The sequence below is a fragment of the Cupressus sempervirens genome, chromosome 8 (assembly GCF_028749045.1).
Source record: "Cupressus sempervirens isolate cs-2001-9-10 chromosome 8, ASM2874904v1, whole genome shotgun sequence".
In the NCBI taxonomy this organism is placed as follows: domain Eukaryota; kingdom Viridiplantae; phylum Streptophyta; class Pinopsida; order Cupressales; family Cupressaceae; genus Cupressus; species Cupressus sempervirens.
In genome coordinates, this window is record NC_143125.1 from 348290148 (window position 1) to 348300571 (window position 10424).

Sequence of the window (10424 nt, forward strand, 5' to 3'; positions counted from 1 at the left end):
AAGCTACTAGGATGAGGTACTATGTGATATCATACCCGTGGACATATACCATATATTGTTGGGTAGGTCATGGCAGTTTGATAGGCATGTTGTACACGATGGGTAAGAAAATACCTACACTTTTACCAAGGATGGAGTGAAACATAAGTTGAAGTTGTTGAAGGGGAAAGAAGAAAAGGTATATATGTTTTTTTGATGGAAAAGAGTTTCTCAAAGGTATGAAGCATGAGCATATGTATTTTTCTATAATTCCAAAAGATAGTAAAGAAGTAGAGGAGGTACCTATAGAAGTTGCAAATATGTTGGGAGAGTTTTTTAATATTGTATCAGATAATGTACCTAATGGGTTTCCCCCAATGAGGAAGACCAGTCAGCAGATGGATTTGGTTCTAGGAGACAATTTTCCAAACAAGGTAGCATATAGAATGACACCAATAGAAAGTGAAGAGTTAAACAAGAAAGTTTATGAGTTGTTGCAGAAGGGGTTGATTTGAGAGAGTCTGAGTCCATGTGTTGTACCATCTGTATTAGCATCAAAGAAGAATGGAGAATCAAGGATGTGCATAGATTCTTGCACTATCAACAAGATCACAATCAAGTATAGATTTCCATTGCTAATGATGAATGAGATTATGGACTATTTGAGTGGAGTTGATTATTTCACAAAGATAGATCTGAAGAGTGGGTACCATTAGATTCATATCTAAGAAGGTGATGAGTGGAAGACTAATTTCAAGACCAAAGAAGGATTGTATGAGCATGCATTTTGGGCTAACCAATGCACCGAGCACTTTCATAAGGCTCATAAATGAGGTACCGAAGGATTTTCTAGGTAAGTTTTTCATTATTTACCTAGATGATATTTTTATCTTTAGTAAGACATTGGAGGAGCACTTGATCCATATTCACAAGGTGCTTGATAAGTTGAGGGAAGAAGAGTTGTTGATAAACCTAAAGAAGTGCAGTTTTGTAAAGAAGGAGTTCGTGTACTTGGGATTTATAGTCTCAATAGGAGGTTTGAAAATGGACCCAAAAAAAGTGAAGGCTATCCTTGAATGGCCTAATCCAAGGAGTGTGACAATAGTGAGATCTTTTCATGGACTGGTTAGTTTTTACAAAAAGTTCATAAGAGGTTTTAGCAGTATTTGTGGACCCTTGACTAAAATAATGAGAGGGGATAGGAAAGAATTTAAGTATAGGAGTATATAAGATTTTTAATATGTTGAAATAGAAAGTTATTGAGTAGCCTATTTTAGCACTTCCTGATTTTAACAAAGTGTTTCAAGTAGACTGTGATGCTAGTGGTACTACAATAGGAGCTGTTATGAGCCAAGAAGGTAGAGATGTTGCTTAATTTAGTGAGAAGTTGACTGATGTAAAAAGAAAATATTATATTTATGATTAGGAATTTATGCTATAGTTCAAGAATTGAAGAAGTGGAGACACTATCTTCTTCCTAGGGAGTTTTTTTTTTGTACTAATCATCAAGCTTTACAATATTATAATAGTCAAGGAAAATTGAACCAAAGGAATTTAAAGTGGGTTGAATTTTTGTAGAGTTATACATTTGTTTTGAAACACAGGAGTGGTAAGTCTAACAAAGTTGTAGATGCTCTTAGTAGAAGACAATTTTTCTAATAGAAATGTAGATAGAGGTGGTTGGGTTAAGGACCTCAATACTTTGTATCTAGATGATCCTAATTTTGGTGAAGCATGGAAGGCTTGTACAAAACCTATTACACTTGACTAGACGAAGTGGTTGGGTTTCATGATCTAGGATAGTATGTTGTTCAAAGGAAGCTAGTTGTGCATTCTGAGAAGTTCAATGAGAGAGAATCTCATCAAGGAGAAGCATAGTGGAGGATTGGCTGGACATTTTGGTAGAGATAAAACCATAGCTTTGGTTGCTAAGAGTTATTACTAACCAAAGTTGCAACAAGATGCGAAGAAGTTTGTCAAAAGTTGCAGAGTATGTTAGATGACAAAAGGAATGAAGTAGAATACAGGGTTGTATCAACCATTACCTGTACTGAAGAAGCCATGGGAGGATGTTAGCATGGATGTTCTTAGATTACCAAGGACACAACATGGGCGTGATTCTATTTTTGTGGTGGTTGATAGGCTTTCAAATATGACACATTTTATTCCTTGCAAGAAGACTAGTGGTGTTGTTTATGTGGCAGAGTTATTTTTTAGAGAAGTGGTAAGACTACATGGTCTGCCAAAGAGCATAGTTTCAGATCGAGATACCAAATTTTTTGGGTATTGCTGGCATACATTGTGGAAGAATTTGAAGATATATTTAAAGTTTGGTTCATCACATCATTCATAGATAAATGGACAGACAGAAGTTATGAATCACAGTTTGGGAAACTTGCTGAGATGCTTGGTTGGTGATAAACCAAAAGGATGGGAAATGATTTTACCATAGGTATAATTTTCATATAATAATTCTATCAACAAGAGTACTGGTAAATCACCATTCTAGATTGTATATGGGAGTAGTCCTAGAAATTCTTTTGAATTGAGGTAGTTGGATAAAGGAAAGATAAGTAGTGTTGAAGTAGAAGATTTTGTTGAACATTTGAAGATCATCCATAAGGAGGTGAGGAAGCACATCATAAAGATGAATACACAATACAGGGCTAAGATAGATGTGAAAAGAAGGCATAAGGAATTTCATATTAGAGATGAATTCATAGTTCATTTGAGAAAGAAGCATTGTCCAGTGGGTACATATAATAAGTTGAAGATGAATAAGTTTGGACCATACAAAATAGAGAAAAGACATGATTCTAGAAATGCTTATGAAGTGAAGTTCCCCTCTTCATCTCCTAAAGCTTCTAACCCTTCATTAGACTTAGTTTTCCTATCTTTAGTACCCTCCATATTATCCTTGTAGGTAGACATGCCTCTACTCCTAGAATAATCATCCAAGTTCAAATTGAAGTCCCCCATTTCCATTTTGGCATCATCTTCACCAAATTTTTTAGAATCTATTACTTCCTCCAAATTTTTCTTCTTGGTCTCCCTTATATTGCCCTTTTTGATACTCTTACTATCACTAGTACCTTCCTCACTTTTAAATTTCTTTGAGTGAGGTTCATTACCAATCACTTTCCACTTTCTCCCCACAATCAGAGAGGGTTTAACAACCTTGTTTTTGCACTAATTTTCAATAAGTAAAATTAAGACCTCATGGAGCATGAGACATGACTCTGTCCTATGGGCTTGGAGACTTTGGATCAAAGAGTATTTTAAATAAAATGGGAAGGAGACTCTATCTTTATACCTAAAATGATTTAAGAATACAAAATGAAACTTGTGAACCCTCTTACATCTACCATCAAGGATGAAATACTCATGAATGCATGACAAAACATCCCTCCAAATAACCTTAATCTGGCTCGAATCATAGAAATCACCACTCTTCTCCAACCTTTTCTCTTCTTCACTTTGTGGGAATTTCTTGAAGGCAACATTCAAAATGTTGGTCTCCTTTCTAAATTTAAGGCCCTTTATTAGAAGATGTGTAATCTTAGTGATAAATTCCTCAAAATGTTTCACAGTAATCCCATGCAGCATAACCCTATCTTCAATCCAATTTTTAAAAAAATACTTTGTAATGTGGGGCTTATACCTATGTAGTTTCTCGATATATGTTGTAACTTTCCCTTTTTGTAGTATATCCCACACTACTCAATTTGCCTTCCACTCCTTGCAATTATTCAGCTCTTTCTTTCTTAGTTCTCCTCCAATCTCATATTTGGCTCTGCACCTGCAATTACTTTGAGAAGTAAAATCAACAAGGAAAATAAAGTGTATTTTATTTCCAAGAAACCTTTAACCTTGTGTATGTGTCAAGTATAAACCATTATTACGCAAAGGTACCTCCTTGGGATACATAGATAATTCACCATAAACCCATCACTTTCCCTCATAAATTCCTTAATCTTGAGTGATCTTTCCTTTAATAGCTGCATCTTTTCATAACTAACGGTTGTCATTAGCTCAACTTCCTTTCTTAGGTCATCTTTCCATCTCAGCTTTTTTTCCTTATAGACTACTTGATTTGTTGTTCACTTAGTGGCTTTTTTTCCCTCACAAAAAAAATGAGAAATAAAAACATTATGATGCAGGAGCATCTGAGGTCTTTTCTATTTACCCTGGTAGTTTGATGCAAGAGCATCCTAGTCATTGTGTTATCCTACTGATTATGTTGGTTGTTGTCGAGTTACAGCAATTGTCAAGTGCCAGTAAATTTTTAGTCATTGCCAAGATGAAGTTATCCCACATCATGTGAACACTGGTATTAGCATGTTATCCCATTTCACTCTATAGTGTGTGCCAAGTTTTGATGTGTGTGTGTCAAGTTATCCAATATGTGCCAAGTTATCCAATATGTATCGAGTGTTCCTTCATGTCCTAAGTGTTCCTTCATGTGTTGAGTGAACCTGTTGATGCTGAGCATCAACATTTTTGTTCCGCCTTTTTTCAAATTTTTTGTGTCTCATTCTAGTTTGAGCTGACCTTGTGTGTATTTAATTTTGTGATGGTTATTCAATATTTTTTGAGAGCCAACTTGTGGCTTGGTTATGCATTTAATGTAAGGGTTTGTTTATTTGGTTGTTTGTAATAGTACCTCAAAGATTTTCTAGAACTTGATTGTGTCAAAAAATTTAAGCATCAATGTTTCTAATCACACACAGTAATCCATCATTAGGATGAGGAGTGCAAGAGAATATAGAAATAAAGTAGCAGATTGGAGGGAGCACAAAAATATAAAGGAGGAAGAGAGGAAAAAAGAGGGGGGGGGGGTGTCAGGGTGGGGTGGGGTGGGGTTGGGGGGGTCGTTGGGTGGGAGGCAGGGTAGCACACAGATCGAGAGGGGGAACACAAGGTAAAGAAGAAGAAGAACCTAGATTAAACTACAAAGGAATTCAAGAAATGAAAACCATTAACAAATAATCAAAAAGACTAATAGTTGCAAAGACATAATAATGGGCACCTTGTATATAGGTGAGTATGTCTAGATACAACAAGAATAAATAGACAAAATAAATAAATTTAAAAAAATAAAAATAAAATAAAGCAATGATAGAATATTCAAACTAACATAAAGAAATAATGAGAATAATATTAAAAACTAAATAAAGAAATAATGAAAATAAAAACTAAATATAAAAATAAAAATGGACTACAAATGCAAATCTAAAAGAGGATAAGAAAACACAAAAATAAACGCAAACAAAACATGAATAAAAATAAAAATAGTAAAATAGTAAAATAGTAATTATATATATATATAATGGTGTCAAAAAATAATGAAGAGGAGGAAAAATAATAATAATATAAAAAGAATAAAGAAATAGAGAAAATAAAATCTACATATAAAAATAATAAAAATGGACTACAAATGCAAACCTAAAAAAGATAAGAAGACACAAATATAAAAACACAAACAAAAATGAATAAAAATCAAAATCAAAATTATAATGATATATATATATATATATATATATATATTAGTGGTAAAAAAATGATAAGAAGGAAAAATAATAATAAAATAAATAGATATAAATAAATGAAATAAGAAATGAAATGATAAAAGCAATGAAATAGCATTAAAACCAAAAACAGAAATAATGAAAGTAGTGGACTAAATATGCAAATCCAACAAAGAATAATAAAATAATAATATTAATAATAAAAACAACAACAATAATAATAATAGTAGGAGTATATATATATATATAATCTAATAAGAAATAAAAATAATAAAATTGAAGAAAAAAATCAATATAAAATAACAATAACAATAATGAACTTGAAAAAGTAAAAAGTATTGAAAATAAGTGGCTTAAAAAGAGAACCTAAAAAAGGATAAAAGGCCAAACCCAAAAATTAAAAAATAATAATAAAAACAACCAAGACCCCAAGGGAGAGAAAAAGTAAAGAAAGAAAAGGAGCCAAGGTGGAGAAAAAGCAACCACCGAAAAGGAAAGCTTGGGGAAAGAGAGAGGAATAGAGACAAGGGAGCCCATAGAGGGAGACCAAGACACCAAAGAAGATTAAAAATGAATAAGATAAAGTGGGGTGCAATTGATGACCAACAACTATCACCAAGGGAACAAAGAGGAACAAAGAGGCAAGGAAAGATAAATGAAGCGCGAAGACCGTAAGACTAAAATCGATGACACTTGTCTAACATAGGAAACCAGAAGGGGTTTAAGGCCCATCCATCATCCCTGTTGAGGTTGATGTAGTGACCAATGATTTCAACTGCTTCCTTAAGCTTCCTTTTGAAATAATTGTCCTCCTTAGATAAGATTCGAGCATCTTCCAAACAGATGTGATGCTTAGTGGTTGATGAGTGCTAAGCTAAGGCTGACTTTTGAACCCTGTCATGTCTAATGTCTGCACTATGCTCCTTGATTTGAATGTTGAAAGAATGACTAGTTTCACCTATATAAGGCATACCACAAGAGAAAGACACTTTGTAGACTCCTGATTCTAAAAAGACATCGTTGGAGTCTTTGAGTGTGAGGGTTCAGGTTTTTAGCCTATGCAAGGGTTTGAAAGCCACATGCAAGCCTTTTTTGCTCAAAATCTTGGCAAGCTTTTGTGAGAGACCATCGACAGAGGGAAGAGTCACAAAGGAGGGAGGTAGAGAGGGAGTGGGTTTGGGAGCAGAGAGGGAAAGGAAGAAAGAATGAGCCTGGGCAAGGGCCTTATAAATTTGTTTGTTGGAGTACCCATTCAATCTAAAGACTTGGAAAAGGTGGGTAGGCTCCAGATTTAAGTGGTCATCATCAAAAATTCTGTGGGCCCTTAAAGCCAAGGTCTTCAGGATGCCAACTTTTTGGTTGGGATGGTGATGAGAAGAGGCATGAAGGTACAAATTGGTGTGGGTGGCTTTCTAAAATACACGACAGCCTAATGAGCCATCAGGTTTCTTAATGAGTAAAACATCAATGAAGGGTAATTGGTTATCGAATTCGAGCTCTTTGGTGAAAGAAATGCAACAAGAAATACTATTGATATGCTTGTGAAACTCCTCAAGTTTCTCCATCCCATGGGGCCAACATACATTGGTGTCATCGACGTACCATTTCCACCATTTTGGCTTAAGGGGGGAAGAACAGAGGGCTAGCTCCTCAAAATGCTCCATATAAAGGTTAGCAATTACTAGGGAGAGTGGGGAGCCCATGGCAACACCATCTACCTGTTCGCAGATGACCCCTTGGAAAGAAAAGAAAGTTGATCTTAAGAAGAGATCAACAAGATTGGCAATCTCAACATTTTTTTTTCTCTTCACAATTTCTACTACATCCGAAATAGGTACCTTTGTAAAGAGGGAGACCACATCAAAGCTAATCAAGATGTCATTTTCCTCTAGCTTAGTATCTTTGATGAAATTAATGAAGTGGGATGAATCCTTGATGAAGGTCCTGGAGATACCCACTAGGGGGAATGTAATAGGCTGACCTATGGCCATGAAAGTATTTTAAAGGGGTCTTGGATAGAATCTTAGGCATTATTGTTCAAGTATAGAGATGGAGATAGTTTTAGAGATGTGACATCTTAACATGGAGTAGCTTAAAGATAGAAGTTCGCATTTGAGTTTGGAGATTTGTTCTTCTTTAAATGTATTCTTCTTTGTAATGGCCATAATCTAGAAGGTTGTACAACCAAGCATGTTGGATATAGACTCCTTGATTTGAATATATGGAATATTGTCTCTCTGGATCTGAATCTCATTCCTCTTATTCATTTTCCATTGTGTGATTGTTTGTTAGTTTCTTGATGACCTCATTTTGGGGTACATCTGGATTAGTGTTGCATCATTTGGTATTAGAGCATTGTTGTTCCTAAGTGTGTAAGAAGATCACTAAATTTTGAGGTAGTTTTTTCCTGGACCTTGATTGGGAAAAGTTTATCAGAGAAGGATTTTTATTCTGGAAGTCCAAGGTCATTGGTGAATTTGGTGTAGGGTTGTAGATCTACAGATTTGGCCTGCACTTGCAGAGGACTTTTCGTTCGTTCATTGTTTGTATGTGTAAAGATGGTTTATAGAAGGAGAAATGTTGATCCAGAATTATTTGACATATTGAGGAAACTTGCAGCCAGAGTAGAAGCTACTGAGTTAGTGCAAAACCATGGAAGACATCTTGATGATGTTGAGAGTGATGAGTATGATTCTTTTTGGGATGATTTACATGAAAGGATTGATGATCTAGAAAAGCCTAATTTGAGTTGGCATCTGAGGATTAGAAAGAAGGTTGTTTGGCCAGTTAAAGAGATTATGAAGAGAAGAAGATAGATTGTGGAAGTGCATGATGATATTGCTAGAATGGAGGAAGTATCTTTTGGTTTTCATGAGCAAATGGATAGATCTGACATGAAAATTATAGAACATCTTGTTATGCACAATGATATTGCTAAAGAGAAGAATTTCATTTGTGTTGGTAAGGATTTGATGTTTTTTAAATTTAGGATTATGTTAATATTGAAATGAATGTGATTAATGACTTATCTATTGTCGTCGTTATCAATAAGGAGTTATATGTTCATTCTATTATTGATCTAGATGTTTCTCATGATAAGAAGATGGATTTAGTTGCTAGTAATGTGGTTGAGGGTTTCAGAGATGTTATTGATGTGGATTGACATAATGTTGTTGTTGCTGAAATGAATTTGAACTTATATGTTTATGTTGAGATGCTGAAGGATATGGAAGTTACTACTAATGTGGATTTTGATGATGTTATTGAACTATATGTTACTGGAGAACTATATATATATATATATATATATATATATATATATATATATATATATATATATATATATATATATATATATATATATATATATATATATATATATATATATATATATATATATATTGTTGTTGTTGTTATGGATTTATAGGCTACTACTATTATAGATCTAAGTTCATATATTGTTGATGATCGAGTTTGTGATTTGGATGTTGATGTTGATCTAGTTTTCATGTATGAGGATACTTGTACGAATGATTTTAATGATAAGTTGCAGATGGAGCATTATGATTTTCAGCTGAGTGAGTATGTTGATTGGTTAGATGAGATTCTAATTTTTGAATGGATGAAGCATAGATGGTTGATCTTTAAATTTGATCTCTTTTCTTTGATGGAGTGGAAACCTTTGGTGAATATGAAGCTGGGTGAAGAGATTTCTTTTGGAAGCAAAATTTGGGACACATTTTTCTATTTACCTAGGGAGTCTGATGTAGGAGCATCTAAGGTCTTTCCTATTTACCCTGGTAGTATAATGTAGGAGTATCTGAGGTCTTTTCTATTTACTATAGTAGTCTGATGCAGGATCATCTTGGTCATCACATTATCCTATTGATTGTATTGGTTGTTGCCAACTTACAAAAAATTTTGAGCGCCAATAAATTTTCAGTCATTGTTGAGTTGAAGTTATCCCACATCATGTGAACATTGGTATTAGGATGTTATCCCATTTCACTTTTTAGTGTGTGTCAAGTTCTATAGTGTATTTTGAGTTATCCAGTATGTGCCAAGTGTTCCTTCATGTGTTGAGTGAACCTATTGATGTCGAGCATCGGCATTTTTGTTCCTCCTTTTGCCAATTTTTTTGTGTTTGGTTCCAGTTTGAATCAACCTTACATGTATTTAATTTCATGATGTTTATTTAATAATTATTGAGAGTTGACCTGTGGCTTGGTTATGCATTTAATGTAAGGGTTTTTTTATTTGGTAGTTTGTAATAGGCTGACTTGTGGCTGTGCAAGTATTTAAAGGGGTCTTGGGTGGAGTCTTAGGCATTATTGTTCAAGTATGGAGATGTAGATATTTTTGGAGTTGTGAAATCTTAGTGTGGAGCAGCTTGAAGATAGAAGTTCACATTTGAGTCTGGAGATTTGTTCTTTTTTAGATGTATTCTTCTTTGTAATGGTTGTAACTGTTGGTCATTTTTGCCTTCTCGCAAGAATCACCAGATTTGAATTCAACGTAGTAACATTCACAAATATTCAAATATTCAAATATTCAAAAGGGCACAAAATACTTTATGCTAACCTTATGATATTTCTTTCTTGCACATTTTAATGTTTTTGTGAGCCTACAAGTCCCCATCGTCAGACCGAGAAATATCCATGGTCGGCGCTATCTCGCTATGGGAAGTAGCACATTGTTTTTCCATAGCGACATAGCACCTTTTGGCTGCATGGCCGTGGGTCCTCCCTTTTTCCTTTTTGTTTCTTCGACGCCAAGTTTTGATAGATCCCCAGAGGGCACTATGGCGCTATCAAAAAATTTGTGTTCCTCACTGTTAGCAACATAGCACCTAGACAGAAAGTGATACTATGGCAACATCAAAAGCAAGGTGGGTCCCAAGTATGCCCCATTGGATAT